The 27303-nt window shown below is 49.6% G+C and overlaps 1 long non-coding RNA gene across 1 annotated transcript in view; it reads right to left on the bottom strand.

Moving 5' to 3' along the window:
• The window catches only part of LOC138288493 (uncharacterized), a 162395-nt gene extending 135340 nt beyond the window's left edge, over positions 1 to 27055 (bottom strand). Inside the window, exon 1 of the long non-coding RNA XR_011202415.1 lies at positions 26894 to 27055. This is a non-coding gene — a long non-coding RNA (uncharacterized lncRNA). The remainder of the gene's footprint in view (positions 1 to 26893) is intronic.
• Between the last annotated feature and the right edge of the window lie 248 nt (positions 27056 to 27303).

Genomic DNA, 27303 nt, shown 5'->3' with positions numbered 1-27303 from the left:
ACCTCATTTCCTTTTTCCCATCTTTAGAGTGAAGCTTTGGTACAAGTACCACAGGAGAGGCCCATGGACTTTCAGAGTGCTCAACCACTCCCAGTTCAAGCATTTTCTGAACCTCTTGTTTTATGCAGTCTCTGACATGGTCAGGCTGCCTATAGATCTTACGTTTGACAGGCAGGCTGTCTCCAGTATCTATAGTGTGCTCACACCAGGAAGTGGTGCCTGGCACAGTAGAAAAGAGTTCAGAAAACTGACCCAGGAGATTTGTGCAGTGGTCTTTCTGCTCAGCAGTAAGACAATCTTCTAAAACTACACCTTCCACTAGAGCATCTTGTTCTGTGGAAGAGAAGAGATCAGGGAGAGGGTCACTCTCTTCTTCCTGTCCTTCATCTGTTGCCATGAGCAGGGTGAGATCAGCCCTGTCATAGTAGGGTTTCAGGCGATTGACATGAAGCACCCTAAGGGGACTCCTGGCAGTGCCTAAGTCAACCAAGTAGGTGACTTCTCCCTTCTTTTCAACAATAATGTGGGGTCCACTCCATTTGTCTTGGAGTGCTCTTGGGGCCACAGGCTCCAAGACCCACACTTTCTGCCCTGGTTGGTACTGAATCAGAACAGCCTTCTGGTCATGCCATTGCTTTTGGAGCTCTTGGCTGGCCTGAAGGTTTTTACTGGCCTTTTTCATATACTCAGCCATTATGGATCTTAGGCCAAGTACATAGTCCACTATGTCTTGCTTAGCAGCTTTTAAAGGTTGTTCCCAACCCTCCTTTACAAGTGTTAGAGGACCTCTTACAGGGTGCCCAAATAGGAGTTCAAAGGGGCTGAAGCCCACTCCTTTCTGGGGTACCTCCCTGTAAGCAAAAAGGAGGCAAGGTAACAGGACATCCCATCTCCTCCTGAGTTTTTCAGGGAGTCCCATTATCATTACTTTGAGAGTTTTGTTAAACCTCTCAACCAGTCCATTTGTTTGTGGATGATAAGGTGTGGTGAATTTGTATGTTACACCACATTCCTTCCACATGGCCTTTAAGTAAGCAGACATAAAGTTGCTACCTCTGTCTGATACCACCTCTTTTGGGAAACCCACCCTGTAAAAGATTCCTAGGAGGGCCTTTGCCACTGCAGGGGCTGTAGTGGTCCTTAGAGGAATTGCTTCAGGATATCTGGTGGCATGGTCCACTACCACCAAAATAAACCTATTGCCTGAAGCAGTAGGAGGGGCAAGGGGGCCAACTATGTCAACCCCTACCCTTTCAAAGGGAACCCCAACCACAGGCAGTGGAATAAGGGGTGCCTTTGGGGTGCCACCTGTTTTGCCACTGGCTTGACAGGTGACACAGGACTTACAAAATTCCTTTGTGTCCTCTGACATTCTAGGCCAATGAAACAGGGGGACAACCTATCCCATGTTTTCATCTGCCCTAAATGTCCAGCCAAGGGAATGTCGTGGGCTAGAGTTAGGAGGAACTCTCTGTATTGCAGGGTAATAACCAATCTCCTGGCAGCTCCAGGTTTTGGGTCCCTTGCCTCTGTATATAAGACGTTGTCCTCCCAGTAAACTCTGTGAGAGTCACTGACATCCCCATTTTGCTGTTTGACAGCTTGCTGTCTTAGACCCTCTAGTGTGGGACAGGTCTGCTGTGCCACACTCAGCTCCTCCCTGGCAGGCCCCCCTTTACCCAAAAGCTCAGCAGTGTCTGCTTCTAGCTCCTCTGATGAAGGTTCTGCACAGGGGGGAAATTCTTCTTCCTCGGAAGTTGAATCCACTGTAGAGGGAGGGATAGTAGGTAGTGATTTACCTTTACTAACCCTAGCTTTAGGGAGCACTTGGTCCATTGTTCCAGGATCCAAGTCACCCTTTCCTTTTTGCTTTTTGGCCTGAGCCCTGGTCAAAGCAAAAATATGCCCAGGAATGCCCAGCATTGCTGCATGAGCCTCCAACTCCACTTCTGCCCAAGCTGATGTCTCTAAATCGTTCCCTAGTAGACAGTCTACAGGTAAATCTGAGGCAACCACAACTTTCTTTGGACCAGTAACCCCCCCCCTCCTCCAGTTGAGATTCACACCAGCCATGGGGTGGCTAAGAGTGTTGTTATGAGCATCAGTCACTTGGTATTGGTGACCAAGTAGGTGTTGTTCAGGGTGGACCAGTTTCTCTATTACCATGGTAACACTGGCACCTGTGTCCCTGTAGGCCTGAACCTCAACACCATTTATTAGGGGAAGTTGCTTGTACTTATCCATATTAAGGGGACAGGCAACCAAGGTGGCCAAATCAATGGCACCTTCAGAGACTAACACAGCCTCTGTGGTCTCCCTAACAAGACCAACCCCCACTAAATTACCAAAAGTCAGCCCAGCTACTCCCTTGGATTGGCTATTAGTAGGTTTGCTCCCACCACCACTGCTATTACTAGGGGCATTAGGTGTAGCAGTAGGGGATGTGGTAGTGGGAGGCTTGGTGCTTTTCTTTGGACAACTGGCATCAGTTCTCCAATGGCCTTTTACTTTAAATAAATAGCACCATGGTTTCTTTACTTGATTAGAAGAAGATTTGGACCCACCACCCCCACCAGAGTGTTTTTGTGGGCCTGATGAAGACTCATTTTTAGATTTGTCCCCACCCTTGTCTGAAGACTTACCATCCTTCTTCTTGCCATCCTTGTCACCCCCTGTATAAACTTTTCTGTTCACTCTTGTTCTGACCCATTTGTCTGCCTTCTTTCCCAATTCTTGGGGAGAGGTCAGATCTGAGTCCACTAGATATTGGTGTAACAAATCAGACACACAGTTATTAAGAATATGCTCTCTCAGGATTAAGTTATACAGGCTTTCATAGTCAGAAACTTTACTGCCATGTAACCACCCCTCCAAGGCCTTCACTGAATGGTCAACAAAGTCTACCCAGTCTTGTGAAGACTCCTTTTTGGTTTCTCTGAGCTTGATCCTGTACTGTTCAGTGGTTAAGCCATAACCATCTAGGAGTGCATTCTTTAAAACTGTAAAATTATTGGCATCCCTTTCCTTCACAGTAAGGAGCCTATCCCTACCCTTTCCACTGAAAGATAGCCATAGGATAGCAGCCCACTGCCTTTGAGGGACCACCTGTACAACACAGGCCCTCTCACGTGCAGCAAACCACTTGTTAATGTCATCCCCCTCCTTGTAAGGGGGAACTATCTTATGCAGATTCCTAGAATCATGCTCTTTCACAGGATTACTATCTGTAATACTGCTGCTGCCACCATGGGGTCCTAACCCCAACCTCTGTCTTTCTTTTTCTAAGTCTAAAGTTTCCCTGTCTAGAGCCAGCTGTTGCAGTTTAAGCTTCAGCCTGGACTCTTCCACTCTCAATCTATTGAGTTCCCTTTCTAACATTCTGTCATCTGGCTGGGTGGGTTGGGCATGCCTAGACACAGAAGAATGGTGTGAATGAACAGAGGGAGACCTGTTCCTAACAGTAGGCACCCTAACAACCTGGCCTAAAGGAATGGCATCCCTACTGTGATGAGAGCTCACATTAGTATTAGCCATGCTAGGTGGCCTGCTAAGGGGCAGGTTGTAAAGAATACCATCTAACATTCTTGCTGGGCTGCCCCAGAGTCAGAATATGAACCATCTGCTAACTTCTCAACAGATGTGCCAGCTAAGGCCTTATCATTTTTAATGAGCATGTGTGAGAAGGTAGCCTCTTTCTAGCCTTGTTACCCCCACTTTTGGCCTGTTTGTGAGTGTATGTCAGGGTGTTTGTCACTGTTTTCACTGTCTCACTGGGATCCTGATAGCCAGGCCTCAGTGCTCATAGTGAAAACACCATGTTTTCAGTATGGTTGTTATGTGTCACTGGGATCCTGCTGGTCAGGACCCCAGTGCTCATAGGTTTGTGGCCTATATGTATGTGTCACTGGGACCCTGTCACACAGGGCCCCAGTGCTCATAGATGTGCATGTGTATGTTCCCTGTGTGGTGCCTAACTGTCTCACTGAGGCTCTGCTAACCAGAACCTCAGTGGTTATGCTCTCTCATTACTTTTAAATTGTCACTAACAGGCTAGTGACCAATTTTACCAATTCACATTGGCTTACTGGAACACCCTTATAATTCCCTATTATATGGTACTGAGGTACCCAGGGTATTGGGGTTCCAGGAGATCCCTATGGGCTGCAGCATTTCTTTTGCCACCCATAGGGAGCTCTGACAATTCTTACACAGGCCTGCCACTGCAGCCTGAGTGAAATAACGTCCACGTTATTTCACAGCCATTTTACACTGCACTTAAGTAACTTATAAGTCACCTATATGTCTAAACCTTTACCTGGTAAAGGTTGGGTGCAAAGTTACTTAGTGTGAGGGCACCCTGGCACTAGCCAAGGTGCCCCCACATTGTTCAGAGCCAATTCCCTGAACTTTGTGAGTGCGGGGACACCATTACACGCGTGCACTACATATAGGTCACTACCTATATGTAGCTTCACCATGGTAACTCCGAATATGGCCATGTAACATGTCTATGATCATGGAATTGCCCCCTCTATGCCATCCTGGCATTGTTGGTACAATTCCATGATCCCAGTGGTCTGTAGCACAGACCCTGGTACTGCCAGACTGCCCTTCCTGGGGTTTCTCTGCAGCTGCTGCTGCTGCCAACCCCTCAGACAGGCATCTGCCCTCCTGGGGTCCAGCCAGGCCTGGCCCAGGATGGCAGAACAAAGAACTTCCTCTGAGAGAGGGTGTGACACCCTCTCCCTTTGGAAAATGGTGTGAAGGCAGGGGAGGAGTAGCCTCCCCCAGCCTCTGGAAATGCTTTGTTGGGCACAGAGGTGCCCAATTCTGCATAAGCCAGTCTACACCGGTTCAGGGACCCCTTAGCCCCTGCTCTGGCGCGAAACTGGACAAAGGAAAGGGGAGTGACCACTCCCCTGACCTGCACCTCCCCTGGGAGGTGTCCAGAGCTCCTCCAGTGTGCTCCAGACCTCTGCCATCTTGGAAACAGAGGTGCTGCTGGCACACTGGACTGCTCTGAGTGGCCAGTGCCACCAGGTGACGTCAGAGACTCCTGCTGATAGGCTCCTTCAGGTGTTAGTAGCCTATCCTCTCTCCTAAGTAGCCAAACCCTCTTTTCTGGCTATTTAGGGTCTCTGTCTCTGGGGAAACTTTAGATAACGAATGCATGAGCTCAGCCGAGTTCCTCTGCATCTCCCTCTTCACCTTCTGATAAGGAATCGACCGCTGACCGCACTGGAAGCCTGCAAACCTGCAACATAGTAGCAAAGACGACTACTGCAACTCTGTAACGCTGATCCTGCCGCCTTCTCGACTGTTTTCCTGCTTGTGCATGCTGTGGGGGTAGTCTGCCTCCTCTCTGCACCAGAAGCTCAGAAGAAATCTCCCGTGGGTCGACGGAATCTTCCCCCTGCAACCGCAGGCACCAAAAAGCTGCATTACCGGTCCCTTGGGTCTCCTCTCAGCACGACGAGCGAGGTCCCTCGAATCCAGCGACACTGTCCAAGTGACCCCCACAGTCCAGTGACTCTTCAGCCCAAGTTTGGTGGAGGTAAGTCCTTGCCTCACCTCGCTGGGCTGCATTGCTGGGAGCCGCGCCTTTGCAGCTACTCCGGCCCCTGTGCACTTCCGGCGGAAATCCTTTGTGCACAGCCAAGCCTGGGTCCACGGCACTCTAACCTGCATTGCACGACTTTCTAAGTTGGTCTCCGGCGACGTGGGACTCCTTTGTGCAACTTCGGCGAGCACCGTTTCACGCATCCTTGTAGTGCCTGTTTCTGGCACTTCTCCGGGTGCTACCTGCTTCAGTGAGGGCTCATTGTCTTGCTCGACGTCCCCTCTCTCTTCAGGTCCAATTTGCGACCTCCTGGTCCCTCCTGGGCCCCAGCAGCGTCCAAAAACGCCCAACGCACGATTTGCATGTAGCAAGGCTTGTTGGCGTCCTTCCAGCGGGAAAACACTTCTGCACGACTCTCCAAGGCGAGAGGGATCCGTCCACCAAAGGGGAAGTCTCTAGCCCTTTTCGTTCCTGCAGAAACCTCAGCTTCTTCTGTCCAGTCGAAGCTTCTTTGCACCCGCAGCTGGCATTTCCTGGGCATCTGCCCATCTCCGACTTGCTTGTGACTTTTGGACTTGGTCCCCTTGTTCCACAGGTACCCTAGATTGGAAATCCACAGTTGTTGCATTGCTGGTTTGTGTCTTTCCTGCATTATTCCTCTAACACGACTATTTTGTCCTTAGGGGAACTTTAGTGCACTTTGCACTCACTTTTCAAGGTCTTGGGGAGGGTTATTTTTCTAACTCTCACTATTTTCTAATAGTCCCAGCGACCCTCTACAAGGTCACATAGGTTTGGGGTCCATTCGTGGTTCGCATTCCACTTTTGGAGTATATGGTTTGTGTTGCCCCTATCCCTATGTTTCCCCATTGCATCCTATTGTAACTATACATTGTTTGCACTGTTTTCTAAGACTATACTGCATATTTTTGCTATTGTGTATATATATCTTGTGTATATTTCCTATCCTCTCACTGAGGGTACACTCTAAGATACTTTGGCATATTGTCATAAAAATAAAGTACCTTTATTTTTAGTATAACTGTGTATTGTGTTTTCTTATGATATTGTGCATATGACACTAAGTGGTACTGTAGTAGCTTCACACGTCTCCTAGTTCAGCCTAAGCTGCTCTGCTAAGCTACCATTATCTATCAGCCTAAGCTGCTAGACACCCTATACACTAATAAGGGATAACTGGGCCTGGTGCAAGGTGCAAGTACCCCTTGGTACTCACTACAAGCCAGTCCAGCCTCCTACAGCATGTTAACTAACAATTCTTTAGAGGGATTCTTCCCTACCCCTAAACCTCTATCAATGCAGAGACTCCTTACACCTTTCCAGTTAAAGTGGTCATAAGCTGTGCTGGCCAGATCAAGAGTAAGACCTAATATTCCCCATTGACAACCATGTGAACCAATGAATGGTCGCACAGCGGTGAACATGGCCTTACACTATTTCGCCAACTGCTAGTGGTATGAGGTCACTTCCACTACAACATTTCTGGATTACAGGCGGCAGACATTTTGGCCATTACTACGCAGTTATTAATTTCTCATTTGCCCCATGCAGGCCCTATTGCCCCCAACCCCTATAGGCATGAACAAATATACTTTTACTCACCACAACAGTTCTGATGTATCACTGAGGACATGTCACTCCAGTTTAACATCCTACCATGCATATGTGTCATAAACTTGTATGCCATCTGAATAGTTAACATGTTGGGCAGATGTATGTGTGTTCCTCACATGTGTTCTCAACTCCTCCTAGGTACAGACCCATATGGCGAGAGAGGGCCTCATCGGTGTTGATTTGGGGACCACAGTGGAGCGTTACATCATTATCAATTACAGACTCAACCATGCTACTATTTATAAACTTTGTGAATTACTGGATCCAGCTCTGAGCCCGGCAAATTGGAATCAGCATGCCATCCCTACTGAAGTGCAAGTGCTCTCTGCACTCCATTTCCTGGCTACAGGCTCATTTAAAGGGACAGTGGGCATGGGTGCAGGTTTTTCACAGCCAATGTTTAGCATTATACTGTCCAGATTCCTTAATGCATTTGTACGGCACTTGCAGTCCTATGTGAGGTTTCCCCAAAGTGCTGACCTCCCTGCCATCAAGTCAGACTTCTATGCCTTTGCCACCATTCCTGATGTGATAGGTGCCATAGATGTGTAGGAAGGTAGCCGCTTTCTAGCATTTTTACCCCCACTTTTGGCCTATTTGTGAGTATATGTCAGGGTGTTTTATATGTCTCACTGGGACCCTGCAAGTCAGGACCCCAGTGCTCACAGTTTGTGGCCTGAATGTGTTCCCTGTGTGGTGCCTAACTGTATCACTGAGGCTCTGCTAATCAGAACCTCAGTGGTTATGCTCTCTCTGCCTTTAAAATTGTCACTGCAGGCTAGTGACCATTTTTACCAATTCTGATTGGCACACTGGAACACCCTTATAATTCCCTAGTATATGGTACATAGGTACCAAGGGTATTGGAGTTCCAGGAGATCCCTATGGGCTGCAGCATTTCTTTTGTCACCCATAGGGAGCTCAGACAAATCTCACACAGGACTGCCACTGCAGCCTGAGTGAAATAACGTCCACGTTATTTCACAGCCATTTTACACTGCACTTAAGTAACTTATAAGTCACCTATATGTCTAACCCTCACTCCGTGGAGGTTAGGTGCAAAATTAATAAGCGTGAGGGCACCCTGGCACTATCCAATGTGCCCCCCACATAGTTCAGGGCAATGTCCCTGAACTTTGTGAGTGTGGGGACACCATTACACGCATGCACTACATATAGGTCAATACCTATATGTAGCTTCACTAAGGTAACTTCGAATATGGCCATGTAACATGTCTAAGATCATGGAATTGTCCCCCCATGCCAAAACTGGTATTGGGGTGCCAATCCCATGCATCCCCGGGGCCCCAGCATAGACCCCGGTGTAGGAAAGTACCATCTTGCCTGGCATGTTACCCCCATATTTCACTGTATATATGTTGTTTTAGTTGTATGTGTCACTGGGACCCTGCCAGCCAGGGCCCCAGTGCTCATAAGTGTGCTCTGTATGCGTTCCCTGTGTGATGACTAACTGTCTCACTGAGGCTCTGCTAACCAGAACCTCAGTGGTTATGCTCTCTCTGCTTTCCAAATTGTCACTAACAGGCTAGTGACCAATTTCACCAATTCACATTGGCATACTGGAACACCCTTATAATTCCCTAGTATATGGTACTGAGGTACCCAGGGTATTGGGGTTCCAGGAGATCCCTATGGGCTGCAGCATTTCTTTTGCCACCCATAGGGAGATCTGACAAATCTTACACAGGCCTGCCACTGCAGCCTGAGTGAAATAACGTCCACGTTATTTCACAGCCATTTACCACTGCACTTAAGTAACTTATAAGTCACCTATATGCCTATAGGTCACTACCTATGTATAGCGTCACAATGGTAACTCCGAACATGGCCATGTAACATGTCTAAGAACATGGAATTGTCACCCCAATGCCATTCTGGCATTGGGGAGACAATTCAATGACCCCCCGGGTCTCTAACACAGAACCCGGGTACTGCCAAACTGCCTTTCCGGGGTCTCCAATGCAGCTGCTGCCAACCCCTCAGACAGGTTTCTGCCCTCCTGGGGTCTAGGCAGCCCTGGCCCAGGAAGGCAGAACAAAGGATTTCCTCTGAGAGAGGGTGTGACACCCTCTCCCTTTGGAAATAGGTGTGAAGACTGGGGAGGAGTAACCTCCCCCAGCCTCTGGAAATGCTTTGATGGGCACAGATGCTGCCCATCTCTGCATAAGCCAGTCTACACCACTTTAGGGATCCCCCAGCCATGCTCTGGCGAGAAACTGGACAAAGGAAAGGGGAGTGACCACTCCCCTGACCTGCACCTCCTAGGGGAGGTGCCCAGAGCTCCTCCAGTGTGCCCCAGACCTCTGCCATCTTGGAAACAGAGGTGTTGCTGTCACACTGGACTGCTCTGAGTGGCCAGTGCCATCAGGTGACGTCAGAGACTCCTCCTGATAGGCTTTTACCTCTCTTAGTAGCCAATCCTCCTTCCTAGGTAGCCAAACCTCCCTTTCTGGCTATTTAGGGTCTCTGCTTTGGGGAATTCTTCAGATACCGAATGCAAGAGCTCACCAGAGTTCCTCTGCATCTCCCTCTTCACCTTCTGCCAAAGGATCGACCGCTGACTGCTCAGGACACCTGCAAAACCGCAGCAAAGTAGCAAAGATGACTACTGCAACCTTGTATCGCTTCATCCTGCCGGCTTTCTCGACTGTTTCCTGGTGGTGCATGCTCTGGGGGTAGCCTGCCTCCTTTCTGCACCAGGAGCTCTGAAGAAATCTCCTGTGGGTCGACGGAATCTTCCCCCTGCAACCGCAGGCAACAAAAGACTGCATCACTGGTCCTCTGGGTCCCCTCTCAGCACGACGAGCGTGCTCCCTGGAACTGAGCAACTCTGTCCAAGTGACTACCACAGTCTAGTGACTCTTCAGTCCAAGTTTGGTGGAGGTAAGTCCTTGCCTCCCCACGCTAGACTGCATTGCTGGGTACCGCGTAATTTGCAGCTGCTACGACTTTTGTGCACTCTTCCAGGATTTTTTTCGTGCACAGCCAAGCCTGGGTCCCCGACACTCTCACCTGCAGTGCACAACCTTCTGAGTTGTCCTACGGCGTTGTGGGACTCCCTTTTCTGACTTCGGGTGGACTCCGGTTCACTCCTCTTCTAAGTGCCTGATCCGGTACTTTTGCGGGTGCTGCCTGCTTCTGTGAGGGCTTCTTGATGTGCTGGGCGCCCCCTCTGTCTCCTCATCCAAGTGGCGACATCCTGGTCCCTCCTGGGCCACAGCAGCATCCAAAAACCCTAACCGCGACTCTTGCAGCTAGCAAGGCTTGTTTGCAGTCTTTCTGCATGGGAACACCTCTGCAAGCTTCTTCACGACGTGGGACATCCATCCTCCAAAGGTGAAGTTCCTAGTCCTCTTTGTTCTTGCAAAATACCAAGCTTCTTCCATCCAGTGGCAGCTTCCTTGCACCCTCAGCTGGCATTTCCTGGGCTCCTTCCCACTCTCGACACTGTCACGACTCTTGGACTTGGTCCCCTTGTCTTACAGGTACTCAGGTCTGGAAATCCACAGTTGTTGCATTGCTGGTGTTGGTTTTCCCTGCAGAATCCCCCTATCACGACTTCTGTGCTCTCTGGGGGTTGTAGGTGCACTTTACACCTACCCTACAGGGTCTTGGGGTGGGCTATTTTTCTAACCTTCACTGTTTTCTTACAGTCCCAGCGACCCTCTACAAGCTCACATAGGTTTGGGGTCCATTCGTGGTTCGCATTCCACTTTTGGAGTATATGGTTTTCGTTGCCCCTATACCTATGTGCTCCTATTGCAATCTATTGTAACTTTACACTGCTTGCATTACTTCCTTTTGCTATTACTGCATATTTTTGGTATTGTGTACAAATATCTTGTGTATATTTGGCATCCTCATACTGAGGGTACTCACTGAGATACTTTTGGCATATTGTCATAAAAATAAAGCACCTTTATTTTTAGTATATCTGTGTATTGTGTTTTCTTATGATATTGTGCTTATGACACCAGTGGTATAGTAGGAGCTTTGCATGTCTCCTAGTTCAGCCTAAGCTGCTCTGCTATACCTACCTTCTATCAGCCTAAGCTGCTAGAAACACCTCTTCTACACTAATAAGGGATAACTGGACCTGGCACAAGGTGTAAGTACCTCTGGTACCCACTACAAGCCAGGCCAGCCTCCTACAGCACCTGGGGGGACACAAGCAGGCACAGAAAGTACACCCTCAGCGGCATAGGGGCGGCCGGGTGCAGAGTGCAAACAGGCGTCGGGTTTGCAATAGGATTCAATGGGGAGACCCAGGGGTCTCTTCAACGATGCAGGCAGGCAAAGGGGGGGCTCTTCGGGGTAGCCACCACCTAGGCTAGGAAGAGGGCTGCCTGTGGGTCGCTCCTGCACTGGAGTTCCGTTCCTTCAGGTCCTGGGAGCTGCGGGTGCGGTTTCCAGGCGTCGGGTTCCTTGAAGCAGGCAGTTGCGGTCAGGGTGAGCCTCTAGATTCCCTCTGCAGGTGTCGCTGTGGAGGTTCAGGGGGGGTCAACTCTAGCTACTCACGGGCTCGCAGTCGCTGGGGAGTCCTCCCTGTAAATTAGTTTTCCGCAGGTCAAGCCAGGGGCTTCGGGTGCTGAGTGGAAAGTCTCACGCTTCCAGCGGGAAACGTGTGGTCTTTAAAAGTTGCTTCTTTGTTGAAAAGTTGCAGGTTTGTTGAACAGGGCCGCTGTCCTCAGGAATTTCTTGGTCCTTTTAGATGCAGGGTAGTCCTCTGAGGCTTCAGAGGTCGCTGGACCCTGTGGGGAGACAGGCTGGTAGGGCTGGGGCCAAAGCAGTTGGTGTCTCCGTCTTCTCTGCAGAGCTTCAGGTCAGCAGTCCTTCATCTTCAGATTGCAGGAATCTATCTTCCTTGGTTCTGGGTGTCCCTAAATACTCAATTTAGGGGTGTGTTTAGATCTGGGAGGATAGTAGCTATTGGCTACTAGCCCTGAGGGTGGCTACACCCTCTTTGTGCCTCCTCCCGGTGGGGAGGGGGTCACATCCCTAATACTATTGGGGGAATCGGATTTCTAAAAGTCAGAGTCATCTCAGCTCATGACACCTTTGGGGTTGTCCTGACTGGCCAGTGACTCCTCCTTGTTTTTCTCATTATCTCCTCCAGCCTTGCCGCCAAAGGTGGGGGCAGTGGCCAGTGGGGCGGGCATCTCCACTAGCTGGGATGTCCTGTGGCGCTGTAACAAAGGGAGTGAGCCTTCGAGGCTCACCGCCAGGTGTTACAGTTCCTGCAGGGGGAGGTGAAAAGCACCTCCACCCAGTACAGGCTTAGTTCCTGGCCACAGAGTGACAAAGGCACTCTCCCCATGTGGCCAGCAACATGTCTGGTTTGTGGCAGGCTGGCAAAAACTAGTCCGCCCACACTGGAAGTCGGGTATGTTTTCAGGGGGCATCTCAAAGATGCCCTCTGGGGGTATTTCACAATAAAATGTACACTGGCATCAGTGAGCATTTATTGTGCTGAGAAGTTTGATACCAAACTTCCCAGTTTTCAGTGTAGACATTATGGTGATGTGGAGTTTGAGTATGACAGACTCCCAGACCATATACTCTTATGGCTACCCTTCACTTACAAAGTCTAAGGTTTTGCTTAGACACTGTAGGGGCATAGTGCTCATGCACCTATGCCCTCACCTGTGGTATAGTGCACCCTGCGTTAGGACTGTAAGGCCTGCTAGAGGGGTGACTTATCTATACCAAAGGCAGTGGGAGGTTGGCATGGCACTCTGAGGGGAGTGCTATGTCGACTTAGTCATTTTCTCCCCACCAGCACACACAAGCTGGCAAGCAGTGAGGGGTCCCCAGAGTGGCATAAGACATGCTACAGCCCTTAGAGATCTTCCCTGGCATCAGGGCCCTTGGTACCAGGGGTACCAGTTACAAGGGACTTACCTGGGTGCTAGGGAGTGGCAATTGTGGAGACAAAGGTACAGTTTAGGGGAAGAACACTGGCGCTGGGGCCTGGTTAGCAGGCCTCAGCACACTTTCAAATCATAACTTGGCATCAGCAAAGGCAAAAAGTCAGGTGGTAACCATGCCAAGGAGGCATTTCCTTACGTATAGCCAGCTGTCTAATGGGCATTGTCTGACCTCTGTGTTACTTTTTCTGTGTGTCCCATATAGGTCAGCACCCATCAGAAGAGGCGTCGGGTTCCTTGAAGCAGGCATGCCATTGCCATGGAGGTGCGGACCCTGGGGGTCTACAACCAGTGGAGCACCCACTGCAGGAAGCGTTGGGAGGACTCCCGGCACTGGGCGAGGATGGCCTGCAAGGCCCTGCTGGGGAAGTCCTCCCACCAAGCATTCTGGCAGTGGTGTATCCGGACCTGGATGGGTGCTTGAAGGCTGCACAGCAGACACAAGGGGGTGAGTACAGAAACCATTGTATGCCTCCTTGATGGATGTGTGAGTGTGCTGTAGTATGTATGCTGTCTATTGGCAAGGTCTCTGAATGATGTCATTTGCAATATTGGCCCCCATGGGAAGTAAGGGTATAACGGACAGGTCTGCAGTACTTCAGGTCCCTGTGTGCTGTAGGAAATGGCTGTAGAGTAGGTTTGTGGCCAATAGTCAGGGGCATAGCAATGTGTATAGTGGTAGGTGCTGCATGGTGGAATATTTGTACGGTGGGTGTTTGTGTGAACCAGTTACATACCTCCATTCAGCTATTTACAAGTCTCTCCTGTCTTGTCTCCCCATCCCTGTTCTCTTGTGTTGTCTGTGTACATCAGCATCATCTGGCGAGGGAGCTTTGGCACCGGTGAGTGGGGATGCAGCGGTCCACGGTTCCACAGAGGCAGAGTCGGGCAACGCCAAAGGGACCAGCGGGTTTGAGAGCGAGGGGAGTACCACAGGGGAGGCAACTACCACTGGAGGAAGTGACTCTGATACGTCCTCCGATGGGAGCTACCTGGCGGTGGCGGACCCTAGTGCGCCCACCCATTCTGTGTTATCTTCCGCCACCCCCCATACCATCACTGCCCTCCCATTTGCTCCCCACCGAGTTGCCGGTGCCTGCTCACCCAGAAGGGTGGGTGTCTCCTTCGCCCCAGGCACCTCATCTCCTTCCCCAGTCAGCCCTGCTGCCCTCACGGAGGAGGCTATTGACCTCCTGAGGACCATCGCTGTAGGGCAGACAATCATCATCAATGCTATCCAGGGGCTAGCATCAGAGGTGCAGCAGACCAGTGCCTACCTGGAAGGCATTCACAGTGCCGTGTCTGGCCTACAGATATCTTTTCAGGCTCTGGCCTCCTCTTTGATGGCAGCCAGTGTCCCTGGTCATTCCATCCCCCCTCCAACCACCTCTACCCCTTCCAGCACCCTACTCTCCTCACCCGTGCCAAGCACATATTCTGACAGCCATGCACACACCTCAACACACAAGAAGTACACTGAAAAACACAACCACCACGCTTCCCACCACAGGCATACACACAACCAACATACAAAGGCACACACACCAATATCCACTTCCCCCAGTGTGTCCACCTCTTCCACTTCCATGTCTGTCACCTTTACATGCACACTTTCAGGCACTGCACTCTCATTCACTGTTGCTGACCCCAGTCTGGCAGTCACTACAACATCAAACATCCATTCATGCACCTGATACACCACACCTGCACTCACCACAATGACTTTGGTTGTCACATGCAGCAAACTCACCAAACTTGCAGGCACACAGACAACACACATTTACACTGGCAGCCTGTCTTCTCCCACTGTGTCCACCCCCCTCCTCCCAAAACACTCAAACGTTCCAGAACACCTACCCAACACATATCCACCACACCTCAGCATACTGTACAGTCACCTGCACCCACATCACGCACACCTCCACCTGTCACGATCACTCCCTCTACCTCCACTCCCACGCCTTCCTTCAGGTCCACCCCGATTGCACCTAAAAAACTTTTCCTATCCTGTGGTGACCTATTTGAACCCACTGGCCCACCCCGTCTCATCCCGAAACATGCCCACCTCCTTGCCCTGTCCACTCCTCCCACGTCACAGCCCGCCCTAGTCCGCCCTTCCCATTCCTGTGCTACCTCCCCTGTGAGCAAGAGACCCCTTGCAGACCCAAGAACATCTGCCACACCCCAGTCCAAGGCCACACCACCAGCTCCAAAGACCAGCCCGAGCCCACTCAACCTTCTAAATGTAAAGCCAAGCCCCCTCCCTCCGAGTCGGAAGTCCCCACCCCCACCACCCCCTGTTCCCTGAAGTGCCTGGATGCCCCATTGTCGCCCCTTTGAGGGGGAGTACCATTAGCACTTGTGGGAGTCAAGTTGGGGCTATTTGGGCCCATCGGACTTTGAACTACGGACTGGCCATTGCCCTTCTGTTGGACTTCTGTTGCTCCTGGAGCTTAATAAAAAGTTTGTGTGGACTTTGTTGGGTTTGGCACACTCTGGATCCGTGGTTCATTGTTTCTTTGTGGGGGGGATGTTGTGCACATGTGTGTAGTTTGAGCAGGTTGTCTTGGCCTTGTGTTGGGTAAGTACCTCTTGGTCTGGGGTGTATGGCTTGTGCTGTTGTGAGGGGTTGTGGGTGCTTTGCGGGGTGGGTGGAGTGGGTACGTAACTGTGCCCTTTCTTCCCTTGTTTAGTAGGTTGCGGAACTTACCGTCGTCATCTTCGTCCACGGTCTCGGTCATGGAGGTATAAGGCAAAGAAGCAGAACGGGCATGATTTGCAATTCTCGATCCATGTCTGCATCGGTGTGTTACGTGAGCCTCCGGTGAGTGTTTCCTTATATTTGGTTTGTTTCCGCCTGGCTTTGTGTGGCGGTGGTTCCCGCCCCGGAACTGACGGCGGTCTAGTGCTTCATTATTTGATGGGCAGGTAGGGCCTTTCTGTCGGCCTATGGGTGGCCTCTGCCATCGTTGTTGGCATTCCTCCGCTGGCAGTGAGTGGTTTTTAGGCTGCCTGTTTTTCAGGTGGTTCATAATTTGGCGGCCCAGCCCGCCTGACTGTTGGCAGTAGTTACCGCCATCGCCGGCGGAGCGGTCTTTCCTGCCGTGTTCATAATGAGGGCCATAGTATGCACAGAGTCCAGGGGTTTCCCAAGAGGCTCGACAGAGGTAATAATAGATAATACTAATGTGCTATTTGTGGTAGTGTGGTCGAGCAGTTAGGCTTATCTGAGGGTAGTGTTAAGCATTTGTTGTACACACACAAGCAATAAGTGAAACCACACACTCAATGACAACTCCAGGCCAATAGGTTTTTATATAGAAAAATATTCTTTTGTTCATTTATTTTTTAGAACTACAGGATTTATTTAGCAGGTAAGAACATTAAATGAAAGATACTTTGCATAGTAATAGTTAGGACTTTGAATCAAATCAATATTGTACACAGTTTTCATCAAAATGGCAAACTATATTAAAAGAGGACACAGTGCAATTTTCAACAGTTCCTGGGGTAGGTAAGTACAGTATAGTTTCTGAGGTAAGTACCACACTTATGGATTCAGTCTCCGGGGCATAGGTAGCCTACTGTTGGGGGTTCAGGGCAAGCCCAAGAACCCACCACCAGCAACACAGGGCCGGTCAGGTGCAGAGGTCAAACAGGAGGCAAAATAATGTGGATGCCTAAGGAGACAGGGGTACTCCTGTTCCGGTCTGCTTGCAGGTAAGTATCCGCGTTGTCGGAGGGAAGACCAGGGGGGTTTGAAGGAGTACTGGTGGGGCCCCAAGTAGGCATAAAAACCGCACTCTCAGCGGCACGGGGTGCCCGGGTGCAGTGTGCCAACAGGGCTTTGGGTTCTCAATAGAATTCTATGGAGGGACCTGGGGGTCACCTAGGCGCTGCAGGCAGGACACATAGGGGGCTTCTTGGGCCAGCCACCAACTTGGCAAGGGTAAGGTCCGCCTGCTGGTCACTCCTGCACCGGTTGTCAGTTTCTCATGGGCCTGGGGGCTGCGGGTGCAGTGCTTCTCCAGGCATCGGATATCTTCATTCCGGGCAGTCGCTGTCAGGGGGGTCCTCAGGATTCCCTCTGCAGGCCTCATCGTGGGGGTGCAGAGAGGTCAGCCCAGGGTGGACATGTCGTCAGAGTCACCTGAGGATCCTCTCTGGGTCGTTGGTTTCTCTGGACACGGGCCGGTGGTGTTGGGTGCAGAGTAGGGGGATCTCAAGCTACTCGAGTGAGGTTGAAGTCCCTTTGAAGATGGTTTCTTCTTTCTTGGTTGTACAGGTCCGCTGTCCACAGGAGTTCTTGATCCTTCTTAGGTGCAGTGATGACCTCTGAGTCCGCAGAGGTTGCGGGCCAGCAGGATGCGTCGCTGGTGCAGGTTCTCTAAAGTTGGAGACAGGCCGGTAGGGCTGGGGCTAAAGCATTTGTCATCTTCCTTCTTCTTTGTGGGGCTTTTTAGCTAGGCAGCCCTTCTTCTTTGTAGGTCGTCAGGAATCTGAAATCCTGGGTTCAGAGTTGCCCCTAAATACTAACTTTAGGGGTGGGTTAGGGTCACAGGGCAGTAGCCATTGGCTACTGTCCTTGAGGGTGGCTATACCCTCCTTGTGCTCCCTCCCTTTGGGGAGGGGAGCACATCCCTATCCCTACTGGGCTAAATCCTCTAAAACAATATGGAGGATTTTCCAAAGAGGGAGTCACATCAGCTCTGGTCACTTTAGGGGGGGACCTGGCTGAGGGGGTGACTCCTCCTTGTTTTTCTCATTATCTCCCTGGACTTGCCACCAAACGTGGGGGCTGTGTACGTCAGGGGGGGCATCTCCATTAGCTGGAGTGCCCTGGGGCGTTGTAACACCAGACTTGAGCCTTTGAGGCTCACCGCCAGGTGTTACAGTTCCTGCAGCGGGATGTGTGGAGCACCCCCACCCAGGACAGGCTTCGTGTCGGACCACAGAGTGCACAAAGGCACTCACCCCATGTGGTCAGAAACTTGTCTGAAAGAGGCAGGCTGGCACAGACCGGTCAGTCACACACTAGCAGTTGGGCTAACATACAGGGGGCATCTCAAAGATGCCCTCTGTGTGCATTTCTCAATAAATCTCACACTGGCATCAGTGTGTGTTTATTGTGCTGAGAAGTTTGATACCAAACTTCCCAGTATTCAGTGTAGCCATTATGGTACTATGGAGTTCGTTTTGACAAACTCCCAGACGACATACACAGTATGGCTACTCTGCACTTACAATGTCTAAGAATTGACTTAGACATTGTACGGGCATAGTGCTCATGCAGCTATGCCCTCACCTGTGGTATAGTTCACCCTGTCTTAGGGTTGTAAGGCCTACTAGAAGGGTGACTGACCTATGCCACAGGCAGTGGTTTGTGGGCATGGCACTGTGACGGGAGTGCCATGTCGACTTTGTCTTTTCTCCCCACTGGCAGACACAAGCTGTAAGGCTGTGTGCATGTACTGAGTGAGGGGTCCCTGAGGGTGGCATAATACATGCTGCAGCCCTTAGGGACCTTCCCTTGCCACAGGGCCCTTGGTACCAGGGGTACCTTTTACAAGGGACTTAACTGTGTGCCAGGGCTGTGCCAATTTAGAAACAAAGGTACAGTTTTAGGGAAAGAACACTGGTGCTGGGGCCTGGTTAGCAGGTTCCCAACACACTTCCAATCAAAGTAGGCATCAACACTAGGGAAAAAGTTAGGGGTGACCATGCCAACAGTGGCATTTTCCTACAGTACCAAAACCTCACTCACAAAATGGGAAGACAGAGATGAATTTCTGTGTAGATTACAGAAGGCCCAACACAGTCACTAAGACTGATGCTCACCCTATACCCAGGGCAGATGAGCTAATAGATACACTGGCATCTGCCAAGTATCTAAGCACCTTTGACTTGACTGCAGGGTAATGGCAGATCAAAATATCACAGGATGCAAAACCAAAAACTGCATTCTCAAATTATTGGAGGGCATACTCAATTCACTGTTATGCCCTTTGGTTTGAGGAATGCACCTGTCACTTTTTAGAGGTTAGTGAATACAGTCCTCCAAGGTCTAGAAGTCTTTAGTGCAGCATATCTAGATGATATAGCTTTCTTTAGCTCCACCTGTGATGACCACCTGGTCCACCTATGGAATGTTTTGGAAGCTCTGCAGAAAGCAGGCCTTACTATCAAGGTTTCAAAGTGCCATATATGTCAGTGGAATGTGGTTTATCTGGGACACTTAGTAGGTGGGGAACAGATTCAACCGCTACAGAAGAAGATCCAGACTATTTTAGATTGGACTCCCCCTACCACACAGACCCATGTCAGAGCCTTTCTAGATCTCACTGGGTATCATACAAGGTTTATTAAGAATCAATGGCTACTGTCCATGAGAGAGGCTCACCGTCAGGTGTTACAGTTTGATGCACCTCCACAAAGGACAGAGTGTGTCTCTGGCCACAGAGTGCACAAAGGCACTCACCATATGTGATCAGAAACTCGTCTGGAAGTGACAGGCTGGCAAAGACCAGTCAGTCACACACTAACAGCAGAGCTGGCATACAGGGGGCATCTCTAAGATGCCCTCTGTTTGCATTTCTCAATAAATCCCACACTGGCATCAGTGTGGGTTTCTTGTGCTGAGGAGTTTGATACCAAACTTCTCAGTATTCAGTGGAGCCATTATGGAACTGTGGAGTTTGTTTTTGACAAACTCCCAGACCATATACTCAGTATACTTTCAGTTACTTGAAGCTGGAGACAGGCCGGTAGGGCTGGTGCCAAGTCAGTTGTTTCCTTCTCTTCTCTGCTGGGTTTTCAGCTCAGCAGTCCTTCTTCTTCTTGTGATGTCATCAGGAATCTGATGATCTGGGTTCAGGGTCGCCACTAAATACTAAATTTAGAGGTGTCTTAGGGTCAGGGGGCAGTAGCCAATGGCTTCTGTCAGTGAGGGTGGCTATACCCTCCTTGTACCCACTCCCTCTGGAAAGGGGGACATATCCCTAACCCTATTGGTCCTAATCCTCTAAAGCAAGATGGAAGATTTCTCAAGGAGAGGGTCACTTCAGCTCTGGACACCTTAGCGGTGGTCCTGGCTGAGGGGTTGACTCCTCCTTGTTTTTCTCATCATCCCTCTGGACTTGCTGCCAAAAGTGGGGGCTCATCCAGTGGGGGGGCATCTCCACTGGCTGGAGTGCCCTGGGGGCATTGTAACACCAGGTCTGAGCCTTTGAGGCCCACCGCTAGGTGTTACAGTTCCTGCAGGGGGGAGGTATTAAAGGCTCTCACCCCAAGGGGTCAGAAACTTGTCTCTCAGTGGCATGCTGGCATAGACCACTCAGTCCTGCACTGAAGAGTTGGGTAAAATACAGGGGGCATCTTCGAAGATGCCCTCTGTGTTCATTTTGTAATAAATCCAGCACTGGCATAAGTGTGGGTTTATTATTCTGAGAAGTTTGATTCCAAACTTCCCAGTATTCAGTGTAGCCATTATGGAACTGTGGGGTTCGTTTTGACAAACTCCCAGACAACACATTCTTATTATGGCCACACTGTACTTACAATGTCTAAGAATGGACTTAAAAACTGTAGGGGCATATTGCTCATGCAACTATGCCCTCACCTGTGGTATAGTGTGCCCTGCCTTAGAGCTGTAAGGCCTGCTAGTGGGGTGACTTACCTATGTCACAGGCAGTGAGTTGTGGGCATGGCACTCGGTCACTTTAGTCTACCACCCATGTTGCTGGATCCACACTCGTCATCGGGGAGGGTACCCCCGCCACCAGTCGTTGCTGCAGAGAGTTGCCTGCTGAAGGAGGGAAGTGACTCCGTCACTCCACAGGAGATTCCTTCAGTTCTTCTAGTGCAGGCTGAAGACAGGCAGTCCTTGGAGGATGCACAACCTGGAAACAGTTGCAGTTGCTGGCAGGAGCTGGAGATACAATGTTGCAGAAGTCATCTTTGCTTCTTTGTTGCAGTTTGGAGAGGTCCTGGAGGGTTCAGCTGCAGTTCCGTCAGTAGAAGATGAAGTAAAGGATGCAGAGGATTCCTGCTGGAGTCTTGCAATCCAAATCTGAGGAAACACCCAGGATAGAGACCCTAAACAGCCCTGAAATAGGGATTGGTAACTGTGAGAAAGTAGCCTCTTTCTAGCCTTGTTACCCCCACTTTTGGCCTGTTTGTAAGTATATGTCAGGGTGTTTTCACTCTCTCACTGGGATCCTGCTAGCCAGGGCCCAGTGCTCATAGTGAAAGCCCTATGTTGTCAGTATGTTTGTTATGTGTCACTGGGACCCTGCTAGCCAGGACCCCAGTGCTCATACGTTTGTGGCCTATATGTATGTGTTCCCTGTGTGATGCCTAACTGTCTCACTGAGGCTCTGCTAACCAGAGCCTCAGTGGTTATGCTCTCTCTGCTTTCCAAATTGTCCCTAACAGGCTAGTGACCAATTTCACCAATTTGCATTGGCATACTGGTACACCCATGTAATTCCCTAGTATATGGTACTGAGGTACCCAGGGTATTGGGGTTCTAGGAGATCCCTATGGGCTGCAGCATTTCTTTTGCCACCCATAGGGAAATCTGACAATTCTTACACAGGCCTGCCAGTGCAGCCTGAGTGAAATAACGTCCACGTTATTTCACAGCCATTTACCACTGCACTTCAGTAACTTATAAGTCACCTATATGTCTAACCTTCACCTGGTGAAGGTTGGGTGCAAAGTTACCCCCAAACAACAATGAAATTCACCCTTTTTAAATTGAACCCACCGATCTACATTGCACCACCACTGAGTGATATAGGGGGCCGTGAATGAAAGAAATTGCTCAAGAGCAATACTAAGGCTCACTGTAAATGTTCTACTGTAATTGTAAATATTATTTAAGAGGTTTGTAACTATTAACAGTATGTAGCGCTCCAAAGGCCTTGGACTGGATTTGCAATTAATATATATATATTTTTAACACCCACGTTCTTGAAGGAAAGCTGCACTTTATAAAAAGATAAAAATGCATTTACATTGGGCCACCACTGAGTGAGATAGCTGAATGGTTGTATGTTTGCCCCTGTGAGCAGGCCATTGCCACGTGTACAGAGGGCCCAAAGTCTTTCATAAAACGAGAGCATAATGGCCAAAATCTTAAAGGAAAGATGTGCTTTAAAAAAAGATAAGCATATATATAGATTGCACCACCAGAGAGCGATGTAGCTCAGTGTAAAGAGCGCCTTAGTGTGTAGGCACCCTGGCACTAGCCAAGGTGCCCCCACATTGTTCAGGGCAAATTCCCCGGACTTTGGGAGTGCGGGGACACCATTACACACGTGCACTACATATAGGTCACTACCTATGTATAGCGTCACAATGGTAACTCCGAACATGGCCATGTAACATGTCTAAGATCATGGAATTGACACCCCAATGCCATTCTGGCATTGGGGAGACAATTCCATGATCCCCCGAGTCTCTAGCACAGAACCCGGATATTGACAAACTGCCTTTCCGGGGTCTCCACTGCAGCTGCTGCTGCTGCCAACCCCTCAGGTTTCTGCCCCCTGGGGTCCAGGCAGCCCTGGCCCAGGAAGTCAGAACAAAGGATTTCCTCTGAGAGAGGGTGTAACACCCTCTCCCTTTGGAAATAGGTGTGATGGCTGGGTAGGAGTAGCCTCCCCCAGCCTCTGGAAATGCTTTGATGGGCACAGATGCTGCCCATCTCTGCATAAGCCAGTCTACACCAGTTCAGGGATCCCCCAGCCCTGCTCTGGCGCAAAACTGGACAAATGAAAGGGGAGTGACCACTCCCCTGACCTGCACCTCCCAGGGGAGGTGCCCAGAGCTCCTCCAGTGTGCCCCAGACCTCTGCCATCTTGGAAAAAAAGGTGTTGCTGGCACACTAGACTGCTCTGAGTGGCCAGTGCCAGCAGGTGACGTCAGAGAATCCTTCTGATAGGCTCTTACCTCTCTTAGTAGCCAATCCTCCTTCCTAGGTAGCCAAACCTCCTTTTCTGGCTATTTAGGGTCTCTGCTTTGGGGAATTCTTCAGATAACGAATGCAAGAGCTCACCAGAGTTCCTCTGCATCTCCCTCTTCACCTTCTGCCAAAGGATTGATCGCTGACTGCTCAGGATGCCTGTAAAACCGCAACAAAGTAGCAAGATGACTACTAGCAACCTTGTATCGCTTCATCCTGATGGCTTTCTCAACTGTTTCCAGGTGGTGCATGCTCTGGGGGTAGCCTGCCTCCTTTCTGCACCAGGAGCTCTGAAGAAATCTCCTGTGGGTCGACGGAATCTTCCCCCTGCAACTGCAGGCAACAAAAGACTGCATCACCGGTCCTCTGGGTCCCCTCTCAGCACGATGAGCATGGTCCCTGGAACTCAGCAACTCTGTCCAAGTGACTCCCACAGTCCAGTAACTCTTCAGTCCAAGTTTGGTGGAGGTAAGTCCTTGCCTCCCCACGCTAGACTGCATTGCTGGGTACTGCGTTATTTGCAGCTGCTCCGGCTCCTGTGCACCCTTCCAGGATTTCCTTCGTGCACAGCTAAGCCTGGGTCCCCGACACTCTAACCTGTAGTGCACAACCTTCTGAGTTGACCTCCGGCGTCGTGGGACTCCCTTTTGTGACTTCAGGTGGACTCCGGTTCACTTTTCTTCTAAGTGCCTGTTCAGGTACTTCTGCGGGTGCTGCCTGCTTCTGTGAGAGCTCCCTGACTTGCTGGGCACCCCCTCTGTCTTCTTCTCCAAGTGGCGACATCCTGGTCCCTCCTGGGCCATAGCAGCATCCAAAAACCCTAACCGCGACCCTTGAAGCTAGCAAGGCTTGTTTGCGGTCTTTCTGCATGGGAATACCTCTGCAAGCTTCTTCACGATGTGGGACATCCATCCTCCAAAGGGAAAGTTCCTAGTCCTCTTCATTCTTGCAGAACACCAAGCTTCTTCCAACAGGTGGCAGCTTCCTTGCACCCTCAGCTGTCATTTCTTGGGGTCCTGCCCACTCTCGACACTGTCGCGAATCTTGGACTTGGTCCCCTTGTCTTACTGGTACTCAGGTCCAGAAATCCACTGTTGTTGCATTGCTGGTGTTTGTTCTCCTTGCAGAATCCCCCTATCACGACTTCTGTGCTCTCTGGGGGTTGTAGGTGCACTTTACACCTACCTTTCAGGGTCTTGGGGTGGGCTATTTTTCTAACCCTCACTGTTTCCTTACAGTCCCAGCGACCCTCTACAAGCTCACATAGGTTTGGGGTCCATTCGTGGTTCGCATTCCACTTTTGGAGTATATGGTTTGTGTTGCCCCTATACCTATGTGCTCCTATTGCAATCTACTGTAACTTTACATTGCTTGCATTACTTCCTTTTGCTATTACTTGCATAATTTTGGTTTGTGTACATATATCTTGTGTATATTTCTCATCCTCATACTGAGGGTACTCACTGAGATACTTTTGGCATATTGTCATTAAAATAAAGTATCTTTATTTTTAGTATATCTGTGTATTATGTTTTCTTATGATATTGTGCATATGACACCAGTGGTATAGCAGGAGCTTTACATGTCTCCCAGTTCAGCCTAAGCTGCTTTGCCATAGCTACCTTCTATCAGCCTAAGCTGCTAGAAACACCTCATCCACACTAATAAGGGATAACTGGACCTGGCCCAAGGTGTAAGTACCTCTGGTACCCACTACAAGCCAGGCCAGCCTCCTACAGTAACCTAACCAGGTAAGCACCTATCAGGGGAGGGCTCTGATGTCACCTGCTGGCACTGGCCACTCAGATGCTCCCATGCCTGTAACACCTATTTCCAAAGGGAGAGTGTGTTACCCACTCTCCCAAAGGAAATCCTTTGTTCTGCCTTCCTGGACTTGAGTTGCTCGAGCAACAGAAGGACAGAAACCTGTCTGTGAGGTGGCAGCAGCTGGAGCTGCCTGGAAAACCTCAGAAGGCTGGTATGGCAAAACTGGGTGTCCATCTTGGAGCCCCCAGAGTGCATGGGATTGCACAACCACTACTAGAATTAGTATTGGGGTACAATTTCCAGTTGTTAGATACCTTACATGGCCATATTTGGAGTTTCCATTGTGAAGCTTGACATAGGTATTGACCTATGTCCAGTGCACATGTAAAATGGCGTCCCCGCACTCATGAAGTCAGGGTAAATGGTCCTAGACGATGTGGGGCACCTCTGCTAGTGAAGGGGTGTCCTCACACACAGGTACTTTGCACCCAGCCTTCAGGGTTGGAAGGGCTGACATATAGGTGACTTATAAGTCACCTGGTGCAGTGTAAATGGCAGTGAAATTCACCATTTCACATGGGCTGCAATGGCAGTACTGTAGAAGCCTTTGCATGGCCTCCCTATGGGTGGCAAAAGAAATGCTCCAACCCATAGGGATCCCCTAGAATCCCAATGCCTGGGTACCTAGGTACCATATACTAGGGACTTATAAGGGGGCGCTAGTATGACAATTTGGGATGAAATACTGGGTTACCCGTTTGTAGTGACAAATTTAGGAACAGAGAGAGCATAAGCCCTGGGGTCCTTATTAACAGGATCCCAGTGACACAGTCGAGCATACTGACAAAACAGTGAAACATACTGATAAGTAGGCCATAAACTTTAAGCACTGGGGTCCTGGCTAGCAGGATCCCAGTGACACAGACAAACACACTGACAAGCAGGCCAAAAATGGGGGTAACCATGCTAGAAAGAGGCTACTTTCTCATACCCCTCCAAATGAAATACCCCTCATCATCTTCAAAACCTGGTGGATCATGTACAAAGCCATCACGAGCAGCACCCCTGCGGACAAGCTCACCATCTCTAGTGGCTCTTGGCACAACTGCCAAGACGAAATCACACTGAAGATCAAGGAGCATAAATATGAAAAAAACAGGGCCACACGCCTTTTCCATTTACGCTCCCAGGAGCTGGAACAAAATCCCAATTTCCATCAGAACTGCCACAACGCTGATGTAATTTTGTAGTGCTGAAATGTACCTCTTTTATAAATGCTACATGACAGTGCACTAACACTTCTATTCCCAAAACCCATTCAACTCTGTCACTTCCAGGGACGTAGCTTGGGAGGGGAGGGGTGGCTTTGCGGGGATGTTTGGGGTGCTACACCCCCCAATTAATTGTATTTGGTGATAAATAGTTGAGTACATGTGGCTTCAGTCGGGTACCCTGAGGTGCCTGTCGGATTTCATTTCGCCAGGAATTTTCACACACAGAAAAAAACGCACACACTCGCTCTCTCTCTGTATGGAAAGACTTCGAAAACGTTGATTATTTCAAAACGTAATGCGATTTCTCTCATTTAGTTCCCCTACCATTCCACATTCCTCTCCTTTTCCTCTGCCCCTTAAGCCCCTCTCCTGCTCGTCCTATAATGGATTTTAACATTATATGTCAGTGTGATTGTTGAGAAATCCGAACCTCACCCCCCCAATCTTACTGTCCAAGCAACGCCCTTGATCACTCCTTGACTGAATGCTTGCATTTGACCCTGTATCGTACTCAGTTCACACCATAGCAGTACCACATTCGTGTATGCATCGAGAAGAAGCAAAAGTCACTTGTAATACTAATTCTTCATTATGAGATTTCATTGAATTAATAAAAAGCAGAATATATATTTCATTGAATTAATAAAAAGCAGAATATATACACCACCCTGTGAGATCGCACAGTACATTTTAAATAGTCTAGAAGATTCCTGAAGGGAGAGGCTTTGGAAACTATACATACCAGTGCAGACGCAGTGTATGTAGGAAGGCAGAAATACCCTCCATGATCAACAGGATGCACAGTGTCAATGCAGCAAACACGGCAAATATGAAGAAGACTCCAATAAATCCTGTCCAGCTCTTGCTTTTAAAGGAAGCATGCAACACCATACTCCAAAGCACCTCTGACAACTCTGTGAAAATAAGTACAAAGAAAAAATGACGTGGTTACAAATGCATACAACTTAGAACACATTGCTTGTCACCATGGCCTGCGTGACTCATTCGTTTTCTTAGTATGGCTTAATGCACAAAAAAAGGCATACATAGGAAATATATACCAAACAGATTGAAATCATCAATGAAACCAAATGTTAACTGTGAAAGAATAACAGTAGAGGGGAAAGAATTTAAAGTGTGCACAGCAGTTGA

Source organism: Pleurodeles waltl, chromosome 4_1, assembly GCF_031143425.1.
Source record: "Pleurodeles waltl isolate 20211129_DDA chromosome 4_1, aPleWal1.hap1.20221129, whole genome shotgun sequence".
Lineage (NCBI taxonomy): Eukaryota > Metazoa > Chordata > Amphibia > Caudata > Salamandridae > Pleurodeles > Pleurodeles waltl.
This window is presented reverse-complemented; position numbering and strand designations above follow the sequence as displayed.